General features: G+C 41.5%; 1 pseudogene; it reads left to right on the forward strand.

The window, feature by feature from the left end:
* The first annotated feature begins 12,587 nt into the window (after positions 1 to 12,587).
* Positions 12,588 to 13,459, forward strand: LOC110287452 (annotated as a pseudogene).
* The last annotated feature ends 1,048 nt before the right edge of the window (positions 13,460 to 14,507 follow it).

Consider the following 14,507-nt stretch of genomic DNA (forward strand, 5'->3'; position numbering starts at 1 on the left):
AAAGGTGTTGGTTGCCAAGCATGACATGAATTCTAGGCCCTGAACCCACATGGTAGAAGGAAAAAACTAATTCCTACAGGGTGTCCTCTGACTTCCCTTTTAAAAATCACCATTTGATGAAAATGGACATGCACTTAAACATGGCAAAAGGTGTTTGATTTCACTCTGTAATGAGAAAGATGTAGATAAAAACTGCACTAATAAAGAACCTTTCTAACAGATTTTCAGAGAAGAAAATGTTTAACAATATGCTTCAGTGACAAGGGTATTGGGAAATGAACAAGATCAGACTTTGATAGTGAGCTGTGAGTTTCCAAGCATATTTGACAATTTATATCACAAGTATAGTTCTACAGACCCTTTGAAGGAGCAATTCTTTCAGAATATACCAAGCAGATATTTCCCCATGCATTTGAAATGATGTAGGTAAGGCATAGTATTGCAACAAAAATAATAAGGTGGTTGAACATTCAAAACATTATCGTCTTCTATTTAGCTCTTCCTCCAAACACCTTTGCTTCGGAATTAACTTTCAACATAAGCATTGAATTGGGATAAAGACATTCAAACTGGGGCGGGGTGGGGCATAGAAACTACACAAAATATGTAGAGAATGACCACTACAGTCTATTTTTATTAGATATTTTCTTCATTTACATTTCAAATGCTATCCCCAAAGCCCCCATACCCTCCCCCCACCCTGCTCCCTAACCCACCCACTCCTGCTTCCTGGCCCTGGCATTCCCTTGTACTGGGGCATATAATCTTCTCAAGACCAAGGACCTCTCCTCCCAATGATGGCCAACTAGGCCATCTTCTGCTACATATGCACCTAGAGACACAGCTCTGGGTGGGTACTGGTTAGTTCATATTGTTGTTCCTCTTATAGGGTTGCAGACCCCTTCAGCTCCTTGGGTACTTTCTCTAGCTCCTTCATTGGGGGACCCGTGTTCCAGGGGGCCCTGTGTTCCGTCCAATAGATAACTGTGAGCATCCACTTCTGTATTTGCCAGGCACTGGCATAGTCTCACAAGAGAGATCTGTATCAGGGCACTACAGTTTTAAGTGACAGATTGGTCACTGAAAAAAATAGTAAGGGTGTTTGGAAATTTCCTAGACTCAAATGAAAATGAGACTACAACTTATCAGATTCTTTTGAATAGAACTAAACCAATTTTAAGAGGAAAGCTTATAGATATAACAGTTTACATTTAAAAACCTGAGCTATCTCAAATACATAACCTAATGATACACTTCAAAAACTTAGAATAATAAAAAATTAACCCCCCAAACAGTATACAGTGAAAAATAATAAAAATTTGAGCATAACTTTGTGAATTAGAGATTGATAGAACAATGCATAGAATCAATCAAGACAGAGCTAGTTATTTTAAACAAGATTGAAAAACACCTAGACAGACTAAGCAAAAGAGAGAAGACCCAAATTAATAAATATAGAGATGAAAAAGAGGATTTTGTTATAAGAGATTCCAATGAAATCAAGCGGATGACTAGAAAATATTTTGAAATCTTCTATTTTAAAAATCAGAATAAAATTAAAATGAAATTACGGTAACTTAAACAGATATCAAATAAACAATGAGATTGAAACAATAGTAAATGTCTGTTCTCCACACAAAAAAAGATCAAGATTAGACAGACTCCCTTGATTCTACAAAACCTTCAAGGAAGAGCTAACACCAAAATTCCTCTTACTATTCCTCAAAGTAGAAAGAGAGGAAATACCAACAAATTTATTCCAAAACCAGGTAAGGACACAAGAAATAACCCTATAGATTAATTTCTCTGATGAACCTAACAGAAAAAACAATTCTCAATAAAATACTTGCAAACTGAGTTCAAGAGCTCATGAATCTCATGCACCATGACTGTTTTCTTCATCTCAGATATGGAAGGTTGTTTAATATACACAAACCAATCAATGTAACAGAAATCATAAATAGAATTAAACACAGAAACCACGGGGTCATCTCAATAGACATAGACAAAGACTTTGACAAAGTTAAACATCCCTTCATGGTGGAAGAAAGTAGAAACAGAAGGAACCCATGTCAGCATAATACCCATGGAAGGAGTTACAGAGACCAAGTTTGGAGCTGAGACTGAAGGAATGACCATCCAGAGACTGCCCCACCTAGGGATCCATCCCATAAACAACCACCAAACCCAGACACTATTGCAGATGCCAACAAGTGCTTGCTGACAGGAGCCTGATATAGCTCTCTCCTGAGAGGCTCTGCCAGTGCCTGACAAATACAGAAGTGGATGCTCAGAGTCATCCATTGGATTGAGCACAGGGTCCCCAATGAAGGAGCTAGAGAAAGGATCCAAGGAGCTGAAGGGGTTTGCAGCCCCACAGGAGGAACAAAAATATGAACTAGCCAGTACCCCCAGTGCTCCCTTGGACTAAACCACCAACCAAAGAGTGTTGGGACTCATGACTCTAGCTACATATGTAGCAGAGGATGGCCTAGTTGGTCATCAATGGGAGGAGCTGCTCTTGGTCCTGTGAAGGCTCTATGCCGAGTGTAGGGGAATGCCAGGACAGGGAAGCAGAGGTGGGAAGGTTGGTGAGCAGGGGGAGGGGGAAGAGAAGAGGGGTTTTAGGAGGGGAAACTAGGTAAGGGGGTAACATATGAAATGTAAATAAAGAAAATACCTAATAAAAAAGATAATGAAAAAAGAAAACAAGAAAAATTAAAAATAAATTAAAAAAATAAAATGCTAGCAATACAAATGCGAAAGCCAGAGTTTAGATCCGCAGAACCCACTTAAAAATTAAAGAGGCTGAGCAGCTGCCTATAATCCCCACCAGCACAAAAGCAGAGACAAGGAATCCCTGCAACACATTACCTAGCTATAATAGCTGGGACCGCACAGTTCTGGGTTCAGGGAGAGCCCCTGTCTCAAAAAATAAAGTGGATTATAATTGAAGACAACACCCAATGTCAATCTCTGGCTTTCACACACAAACACGTATGTACACATAGGTTGCACACTATACACATACATAAGAAAAAACACCTAAAATAGAATAAAGTATAAAGATACAGGAATGAGAATGTCACATCAAAAAATATAATCTCATATTCTAACTTAAAGCATTAATAAAAATAGCATTGAAACCATAGCACATTGACTTAACAATTGCTATTCAAGAACACAGGCATGTGTATAGTCTCTGAAGTAAGAGACAGATTATTCTTCCCTCCATGACCTGGCTCCAAAGCATTCATTCTCACTGACTTTACATCACAATAGACTAGGTGTTTGGGAATAGCCAGACCACATTTAAAGCCTAGTCAAATGAATGAGTGGTTGGGCTGGTCCAGACATTTTGAATTAAAACTGAAGTGCAATCATTAAGACATGAAATTGGTTTTTGTTTTTGTTTTTGGGGGGGTTGGTTTGGTTTGGTTTTGGTGTTTTGTTGTTGGGTTTTTTTTTGTGTGTGTGTTTTTTTTAGGACTTTGTAATTGGTTCTGAAAGTAAATTCTATTTCTGGAGATGTTTTTAAGCATCATGAATCTAAATACAGCATCTCCCAAGGGAGGAGTCTTGGAAAGGCAACAGTACTTACTTGGCATACTTATGACTTCCAGTCTTGTTGAATTTGAATTACTAGCTTAATAAGAGTTATCAAGCTGTGAATGTTGGCATACATCCATAACACCAGCACTTAGCAGGCTGAGGCAGGAGATTCACAAATTTGAGGAGACCCTGTGATATACATTGAGTTCCGGCCTATTTCAGTTACATAGTGAGACCTACAAGTAGTTTCATATTATACCCGACTTATCCTCATTGTTATGGTTTGGGCGTATGGAACATCCTTTATTTCAGCACAACAGTATTTGAAAGCAATATTCAATTTTCCCTCCTTTCAGGTGTTTATTTACCTACTGTACAGGATTAACACCCATAGCCACTCTGAGAAGTTGATAGCATGTATCCTGTTTAATAGATGTTGAAACTAAGATCCAGGGAAATTAAATGCTGTGTCGACGGACATCAGAATCCTCCTCGGTGTTTGAAAAGTGAAATTCTTTGTGGTATATGTGAGTAGTTCTTGCTCAGTGATTAACAAAGCATCCTCGGTACAATAGACTTGCCCCTTTTCAGTGTTCTAACTGACTAGAGTGTAACATGCCTGTCATAGGAGCCTGCCAGAGACGAATGTGGTAAAAAACCGAGTTTTATTTATTGACCAAATAAATGAAGCATACAACTTCCTTTGTCAGTTGACTATGGAAGCTTTTCCCTCTTTGTTGCATGCTTGATGTGCTGACCCACAGTACATATTCATTGTGACTACTAATAAATGTTCTTTGTTCTTTTAAGTCTGGACTACTTAGTCTCCAGGCTTCAAAAAAAAAATCACAACCAAGAAAATGGTAACTATCTAACTCTGGGTAATGTATTTAATCACTCTGAACATGTTTTCCTTCTGGCACCTGGGAATAAAATTGCCTCTTGCTGCCCCTGGGGGCACTGATGGATGATCCGAATGTGGTAATGTATTTGAATGGACATTGAAGACGCATAATATATGCTCCAAAATGCACAGGATTTTCCCCCCCCAGCGATTATGTGATTGACTAACACGTAGGCAACGTGGATTCAGATGTGTGTAATTTGATCTGGGCTCTGAGCGGACTCCCGAGAAAGCTTACTTTCTGTGTTAGCTCAGAAAAGCAGAAAGGAGTCACACGCACATTACTGAAGTCCCAGCTCAGAATTTCCTTGGGATAATCAAGTCCAGCAGCTGTTACTGCTCCAAGTCTGAAGCATTCCATGAGGTGGTTTATATCAATGAACCCAGTGGGGACTTTCTTCAAGAAGGAGCTCCCTGCAGGGAGAAGCTGATTGGCCTATGAAAGGGAAACAAAGGGAGAAGTAAACACTCTCAGCATTAGAAGCAGGGAGGCTCCCAGAGCATTCAGCCCCAGTTCTTGCCCATTGTTTGGTAATGAGTTAAGCCTCCAGCTTTAGGATTATTTGTTTTCTTTAACTAAAGAACAGAGTGGACAGAGGAATAACACTTGGTTTTCTTGTCACACTGAAACACTGTAAGATGCTTTGTCAATTGCAAAGAGCCATACACAAGGTATTAGCTCAACATATGCTTATTGATTGCCAACTGAGTATAATGCACACAAAGAAATCGTATGCTTTCCATTTACCTGCCCCTAAGAAATGGGTAGTCATGGGGATGGGGAGGTGGTTCGGTTAGTAAAAGTGCCTGCTGAATCAAGCACAAGGAGCCAAGTTCAAATCCACAGAATCCACACAAAAGGACTCACATAAAATGCCCAATATAAAAAGCCAAGAATGAATCACATGCCTGTAGTGACAGATAGGAGGGGTTCAGGAGAGGGTGAAACATCCCTGAAACTCCATGGCCAGCCAGCCTAGCAGAATCATAAGTTACAGGTTCACAGAAAGAACTCATCTCAAAAAATAAAAGCAGAGGTGATCAAGAAGAGACATTTGAGGTCTATTTTGGGTCTCTACATGCACTTGTGTTTGAACTTGCAGAAGCATGTACCACCCACATACACAACATTACACACACACACAGAGAGAGAGAGAGAGCTCACCTGTCTTGTGTGAGGAGGGGAGGGGAGGGGAGGGGAGGGGAGGGACACCTACCCAAGACTGAGAAAATAGCTCATCAGTTGATATTTGCTTTTGGACCTGAGTTCTGTATACACATACACACACACACACACACACACACACACACAGAGAGAGAGAGAGAGAGAGAGAGAGAGAGAGAGTAATTGGAGAAAGAATAGAATATATATAAATAAGAACTGTGAAGTAGAAAATCACGAGAGTAGTTATCATCTGACCTCTACAAGCATGTGGCAGGCCCTCCTCTCCCCATAATAGTAAATAAGTCAGATGCTTGCTCTCTCTCTCTCCTCCTTTTTTTTTTTTTTTTTTTTTAGGTTTTAGTTTTTGTTTTTGTTTTGAGGCAGGATTCCCTTGTGTAGCTCTGACTGTCCTGCAACTTACGTTGTAAACCAGGCTGTCCTGAAATTCAGAGATTCACCTGCCTCCACCTCCCAGGTGCTGGGTTTAAAGATGTGTGACACTACTACCAAGGCAAAACTTTCTAAGAAAGATGGAAAGAAAGAATCGTGGGTAATGGTAGTGAAAACAGAGGCAAGCATACTATTTCAAAAGGCAAGTCAAGTATTTGGCTACTGGGCTGAAATTGAATTATAAAGCAATCACCTTCAGGTCCACAGTCCACAGTTGTATCACATTCATTATGTTCCTTAAACTAAAGATACTGAATTATTACTTTCACTTAGAGTCAAGATTTGTTGGACAACTATTATGTGATATTCCCTGAGCTAGGAGATAGAGATAAATAAGGAAATAAAAATGTGTTCCTGCTATCAGGAAAACATCTCTCTGGAGGAGAAATAAATGTATAGGAATGTGATCCCAAAGTACAAGCTGTAATTACAGACACTGGAGGGTTTTCAGTGGGGAGTCTAAAGGCCTTCACCATGTTATTATCTATCTGTCCGTGACACTGATACCTCCGTCTCAATGTCCTTCCAATCCAGATCTTTCCCTGAGAAAGTTCATAGAGGTCACCATAGTAGTAGGGGACAAGGAAAACTCTAAGGCAAACAGGAAGCAAGGAGCCAAAGGTTATTTCCAGCAGAGGGAAGGTCATGGATACAGCACAGAAGCAAAGAAGTTGAAGGATGCAGCCACCTTTACATAGTTGCAGGTCACATTACAGGCATGAGTTGGCGGAAGGGAAGCCTCTGAAGAATGATATCCCCGACTCAAATAGTAGGTAATTCCAAAGAGTGTTTTATTCTGCAGAAGTCCAGCATGATGTGCTCTCCCATGACAAGATAGAGAGACAATCAAGTGAGCTTGCAGGCCTGATTTAAAGTCCATTAGGGAATTCTGGGGTAGGTGACCTCTATGTTAATCTGCTAGGTCCATCTCTATGGACATTCCATTACTGCAGTATGAGGGCTGAAAACTTGCTGGGGAGATCTGGAAACTGTTACTGAGGAAGTAGCTGAGGAAGTCTGGAAAGTGCTGATGACCCATTGTCCTTGCCTCAGGTCAGATGGCCAGGCAGCTTCTGAGGCCTGACCTTGCCTGGACTTGCTCAGTTCTTGGAAACAGAGATTTAGGCCTAGACTCCTTAACTGCCAATTTGAAGCCTGTCATGGAATCAGCCTAGCCTTCTCAGAAAGAGACACAGAGAATGTGATGGATTCACTCTGCTCCTCTTCCTATCTTTGTCTAGGTGCAGAGCATCTTTCCATCTGCCTTGTCCCCTGCTTCATAAAGTCCCATCCATTCCCATCCATCCTCAGTTGGAAATCCTTTCACTTACACTTGGGTTTCTAAAACTGTTGACAAACAGTTTCCATGTCAAAGCCATGATGCTGAGTGTTGCAACTGAATTTCAAGGGCTGTGCCATCTAGTGTCTACTGGTAAAGACTTCTGTGTGAACTTTAGTTGTTAGAAAAAACGGTGGTAGAAAACATATTCAATTTACCAACCAGGCTTCTAGAGCTCTGAATCAGTAGTTAGCCCACTAAAGGTTAGAATTGCTGGGAAATGGTTTCAAGTAAATTCTGTACTTTCCATGCTGACATTCCTTTACCTCCACTTTGTGACTTCAAGTGTAATATTGTTTGCCAGTCTGGGGATACAGAGGCCTTTCTTTCCCTTTCACTGTGGAGCTTATGGGCTACTGTGTTCCAGATTAGAAGGATGGATGCTCAGTCCTCCTAGGAGGCTGGCATGTTAGTGTCCTTTTGTGACAAATTCCCCACTCAGAATTGGAGAGTCTTTATCTGTTGTTGACTACAGGCTATCTTGCCTGGACATCACTCCTGCCTTTTCAGCAGGAGCTGGTCCAGTGTAACAGCCATTTGCCATGGGGGGAATTCCATTACCTGTCTTCACCAGAAGGATAGACTCTGTCTGCTGTTTACACTAAAGATGGGAGAATTTAATTAAATTCTTTCAAGTGTTAGATTTACTTACACTATCAATTTTCTTCTAAAACTACCATTCTCGTTTTGGAGAAATAGAATAGCGCCATATGTCTCAAACTTATCAACTGTCAGCATTTCCAGTAATAGTTTTCTGCTTAGATTCAAAGAAAGACTCAGGTTTTTGAGTCTCTAAAGCCCTCTAGTTAGAACCTTAAGGAGATCATGATTTGGACCCGAACTCTTTCAACCAAATGAGCTGTGAACTAAATTCAATCTCTTATTTGTAAAATGTTGTAGGGAAGTGTTTGGTAGAGTTTTCAAAGGATAGGTTTCTTCTTCTCCCATTGCCCAGTGAAGAGTATGTAAGAGTTGAACAAAACAACACCACTGCTCACAACATCTGCATGTTTGGCCAAGTGACAAAACTTTGGCCTGTGGGAAAAGCTAGAAAACGTTCGGAGAAGTAAATACATCCATTCACTTGGAGATATATGTGAAGGAATTGGTAAAAATTTCCAAGCCACAGATACATATTTTATAACCCTGAACCAAAATGACAGCAAGGGAGAGTTCCCCATGCTTTATTTTCAGCTCATATTACTGATTTGTGGGTGGAACAGAAGTATACATGCATCTTCTATATTTCTATCCTTTGAAAATAGAATATTTGACACGTGGATAGAAGTTGAAAAGCTTATCAAATATCTAGTAGGGCATGTGGCCTGTCTTCTAATAAATTATAATGCAGTTGGAAAGATGAAAGTGGAGCTTTTATTCAACTAAAACGAAGGGTCATGATGGAGGGAGAAGTGGATAGAAGTTACTGTATTCCAGGGAACAGGAGGGACAGGGACGAGGTGTAGTGGGGAAGGATGGATAAAATACTGGGAGATTAGACAGGAATTGGGAGGCCTTTCAGGGGTGAGGTGAAAACGCCATGGAATCTACTATAGTAACCCTAGCAAAGACTCCTAATCATGGGAAACATGGATCCTGAACAGGCCATATTCTGTAATCAGGCAAGGCTTCAAGTGGAGAAAATGAAACACCAACCCAGTCACAGAATGTCAGACCTATAGTTTGTCCTGTTTCCAGTGTGTGCTGGGACCAAAGCCCCAACATAATCATTATCAGAGAGACCAGAGAGACTTTATCCAGCAACAGATTGGAGCAGATGCAGAGTACCACAGCCAAACATTAGACAGAGCCCTGGGAGACCTGGGGAGGAGGCAGCAGAAGGATCTGATGAACCTCAGGGGTCAAAGACACCAGGAGAACATGGCTCACAGAGTCAGCTGACAGACACTCATTGGGGACCACAGAGATCAAGAGTCTGTAGAGGTCTGACCTATGTCCTCTGCATATATGGTGTGGATGCTTGGTATTCTTGTAGGAATCCTAACAATGGGAGTGGGGCTGTCTCTGACCCTTTTGCTTGCTTTTGGGACCTTTTTTTCTCCTACTGGGTTGCCTTGTCTAGGCTTTGATGTGATGGTATGTGCCTGATCTTACTGTAGCTTGTTATGCTGTGTATAGGTGATGTCCCTGGGAGGCCTGCTCTTTTCTGAGGGGAGGTGGAGGGGGGTGAATCTAGGGGAGAAGGGAGGTGAGTGGGAGAGATATATGTAATATATGAGAAAATAAGAAAAGAGACTGATAAATAAAGATATGACTGTCTGTACCTTATAGAAGAAGGAGGAAGAAGAGGAAGAGGAGGAAGAGGAGGAAGCGGAAGAAGAGGAGGAAGTGGAAGAAGAAGAAGAGGAAGGGGAGGAAGAGGAGGAAGAGGAGGGGAAGAAGAGGAGGGGGAGGAAGAGGAGGAGGGGGAGGAAGAGGAAGAGGAGGGAGAGGAGAAGGGAAGGGGGAAGGAGGAGGAGGAAGGGGAAGGAGGAAGAGGAGGAGGAGGAGGAGGAGGAGAAAGGAAGTTGAAGTTAACTGTGTTAAAGACCTGCATCTTAAGCTCTGGAAAGACAGGAAATGGACAAAGGCCTGCTGTGAAGCCATGCACCAGTAAACCCATCACTGATGTGATTATGGCAGAATGGTGAGTTCAAAGCTAACTTGGGCACACAGAAAGACCTTGACTTATAAACAGAAAAGTTTTTATAAGCTTAAAAAAATGGAATGAAGGACCATTGTGAGTTGGGATCCTGAGGAAGACTGTGACTGAAAGCTTGACAGTTTGAACGAACAAAATGAAAGGGAATGGACATTTTTATTAACAAAGGAGGCAAAAAACAAACAAACAAACAAACAAACAAACACCCAGCAACATAAGCTGAAAGACAAAGAAGCACAGTTGCCTAGGACAGAGTATGAGAGAAGGTTAGCATGGCCTGTTGGAGTCACACTTGGTCTTTTTGGCATGGGTTTGAAAATTTGGTTTGATCCTGGGTGTGGTGGCCCCTGAGTCCTTAATCCCCTCATTCAGGAAGCAATGATCTTTGTGAGTTTGAGGTTAGCCTGGTCTACTTAGTGAGTTCCAGGTCAGGCAAAGCTATATAGTGAGACCCTTTCTCAAAATAGAAGGAGGAGGTAGAAGAGGAGGAAGAAAAAGGAAAGTTGGTAGGAAGAGGGGGGGAGAGAGGGGGAGGGAGAGGGAAATGGAGAGGGAGAGAAGAGTTTGATTTAAGGGGTTTGTGTGGAGATGGTCACTGAATGATGTCTTCCTCTGACTTCCATGTGCCCATGGATGTGTGGATGTGTGTGTGTGTGTGTGTGTGTGTGTGTGTGTGTGTGCATGTCCACACACATTTGATTTGAGTTCCACGGTCAAAGGAAAGGCATCAGGATCCAATGAACAGCATAACGGCATGAAGAAAGCAGTGTTGTAGGACAATTAGAGTAGGATTTATGGGATTACATATGGCAGTCCAGATGGCAAATCCTCTAGTTGCAAAGATTCTTCCTTGCCAGTACAATGAGCAGTGAGATAACTGTAAAGGGAAAGGCTGAAGGCTGTTAGCAAAGCAGGCCATGTTGAAGAAGAGAATCAGGTTAGAAGGACACATATTTAATAACTAGCTTATGACAAGGCTGTGATGTAACATTCTGATATAGTGTACCCAAAAGAACCGAAAAAAAAAAAAAAGGAACACTGGAAAGTTGAAAGAGTGAGCACCCATTATTACCTGGCCCAACACCTGCCACTCCAACTCAATTTTCATACATGCCCCCATGATTGTGAACTGCCCAGAATTTCATGTTGCCCCTCCTTCTAGACTTTGGCTTAGAACAACTCATTTTCTTGGATGCATCTTTTGTAGGCAGAATATCCACCAAAGATATTCACGCCATAGTCTCTGGATTCTCTAAACATGCTGCTGTGTAGTAAGGAGGACTTTTCAAAATTCAACAGTTTATCAACTCAAGACAGGCAGGCTGATCCTGAGCAATCTGAGCAGGCCAATTGGAATCACAGAAATTCTCTTGGCTGTAGGTAGAGAGCTAGAGAGAGAGAGAAAGAGAGAGAAAGAGGAAAATGAAAAAGAAATGTCAGACATGAAATGTGAGAGCAAGTCCCAGCTATTATATCCCCTTTTGCTGGAGGGAGAGGTGATATGAAAACTGTGAGAAAGGAATGAGGGAAGACTGCAGGAGCAAAGATTGTCCTCTGGCTAGCATCCGGTGAGGAAATGAAGACCTCTGTCCTATAAAGGTAAGCGAGTGAATTGCTTGAACAACTGAACAGGCAATGAAAGCAAATCCATTCCTAAGCCCCAGATATAAATGCAGTTATCATATCATAGACATTGTGGCACTCAAAGCATAGAAACCATCCAAGCCACACTGTCCCCAGACTGAGTTCACATCTACAGAACAGTAAAGATGATAAATGGATTTTCTGGACCTGGAGAGATAGCTCAGTAGTTTAGAGCACTAACCGTTCTTACAGAGGAGCTGGGTTTGGTCCTTAGCACCCACATGGTGCCTCACAACTCTCTCTACGGCTAGTTCTGTAGAAACATATGTTTTATAAAAAGATCCAAAGTTCATATGATAGTACTCTGCTATGGCAGACATAGAAAACTAACATAGCACCCTTCACACTCTGTTTCAATATTATGCTTGTGAGCAGATTTTCTGACTAAGGCCACAAATCATTATTGGGTCAGAAGGGCTTAGGAACCTCATGATCACGTGCTGCTGGAAGCAAGATGAATAGAAGATATTAGATTGGTCACAGTATGCAAAGGAAGAAAAAGAAATACATAACCTCAAATTCCTTGAAAAATGTCATTGAACACTAAGGAAAATGTGGTCATAGCATAACTCCTTGGGTCAGTAGTGAATGTATTTCCACTATCTCAATATGATAGCTTTGCATTGTGGCATAACTCTATAGTTGCATGGATGAGGTTGTAAGTAGATTAAATCCTCATCTTCTACTTTAAGATGGCAATAGTCCCATACTAATGAATGAAAAGATAACTGTATATTTGTGTTATTTAGAAACATGGAAACAATTAAAAATTAAAAGTTAAGTACACAAGCTAAGAGGGTCAATGAGGTGGGAACTTCTGTGCATGTGTAATGAGGCTCTATTGCCTGACCTTTAAAGTTCCACCATATTCTCACAGGAAGGGCTGTTGGCCTGGGCCTTGCAGCCGTAATGGCTCTAAGTTTGAACCATTGGAACTTATAAAGATATTACCAGGAGACTGAAGTGCATCAGAAACATCCAGAACATTACCAAGTCTATGACGACGATGCCAGCTGAGAAATATAGCCAAGCTGAATGGGAGATGGAGCTGGCTGAAGCGGATGAAACAGGTTCCTTGATCCTGTATGAGAAAGTAGGCTGATAGTAAGGAGTATGAGGATAAGAAGAAACACACAATTCTTTATTAGTATGTCCTCAGATCCAGGGGGTTGTGGTACTACTATCCAGGTTTTGGTGGCTACTATCACGGATGATGAAAAAAAAGGTATGCTTGTTAGATTGGTGAACAAAAAAAAAATCAGGGGCATATTTTATGGGACTCACTCTGACCAGTTTTGGGTATTATTCCAAGATGTGGGGCAAAGCTCCTACTTTCAGAGACTCATCAGTTATTGTCCTTGGATTGTTAAATTCTGGATATGTGTTTGATGAAGGCTTTATCATTTTTAAGCAGTTAAAGTCTGTTATCTCCTATAAGACGGAAGAGAAGCCCATTTATCAATCAATATCATTGCAACTGCTGAGAGCATGAACACTTATGATGACATGGATGCTGATGTGCTGCAGAATTACCAGAAATACAATCTGAACAACGATATCTACCGCTACGTGAAGGAGTCTGCCGCAGTGAGCACGAGTGCCAGGATGATGGCTGTGAACAACGCCAGCAAGAGCCCTTCTGATATGATTACCAAATTGATGTTGATGTTCAACCACACCTGCCAGGCTGTCATCACGAAGGAGATGATTGAAATCATCTGTGGGGCCACTGTTCTGGATTAATGGAAGTCAAGATGCATTCTCAGACAAGAGGTAAAGAAAGAAAACTCAGCAAGCTGATTTTCACTGATTGTTGTCTTTGTCAGAAGAAACATGGTCCACTGGGTTACAGAGACAGCAAGGAGTTTGTCAATTATCTTACATCAAACAACTTGCCATAAGGAAAAAAAGTTAAATGTGGCACATATGTGGGCAGAGGACGAACAGGAGATTTGTTCATTAGGAAAAGTGACATAATATTGCAATACAACATGTATTACTTTTGTAAAATTAAGGACTATTGGCTGGGGAGATGGTTCAGTGGGGGAAAGGTACTTGCTGCACAAGCAAGAAGACCTGAGATGAATTCCCTAGAGCTTATGTTAAAAAGTGAGGTGTGGTTGCATGCATGTCTATAATTCCATCACTGTGGGAGGTGGAGTGGTGTCAGGAAGATCACTGAAACTTGCAGGCTGCCAGCATAGCTCTAGCTTTAGTGAGAGACTGTTTTCAGGGAACAATAGAGCAAGTGCTCTGACACCCCCCACTAGTCTTTATGAATGGGAGTGTGCATCTGCACACTATTATTCGCACGTGCGTGCGCGTGCACACACACACATTCCCACACACACACTCATACATACCAGAACTACTTGGAAAAACAGTCAATGGTGGCAGCAATGGTTAATGTTTTTGTCAACTGCATACAAGCTAGAATCATCTGGGAAGAGTACATTTCAATTGAAAAAATACCTCCATACAATTGGCCTGTAGGTGTAAGGTTGTATTTTTTAAAATCTACTTTTTTATTGGATAATTTCTTTATTTACATTTCAAATGTTATCCCCTTTCCTGGTTTCCCCTAAAAAAAAAACCCTTCCCCTATCCCCTCCCCACTCCCCCTGCTCCTCAACCCACCCACTCCTGCTTCCTGGTCCTGGCATTCCCTGACACTGGGGCATAGAGCCTTCATAGGACAAAGGGCCTCTTCTCCCATTGATGTTTCTGACTAGGCCATCCTCTGCTGCATATGCAGTTGGAGCCGTGAGTCTCACCATATGTGCTCTTTGGT

The sequence above is a fragment of the Mus caroli genome, chromosome X (assembly GCF_900094665.2).
Source record: "Mus caroli chromosome X, CAROLI_EIJ_v1.1, whole genome shotgun sequence".
Taxonomy (NCBI): Eukaryota; Metazoa; Chordata; class Mammalia; order Rodentia; family Muridae; genus Mus; species Mus caroli.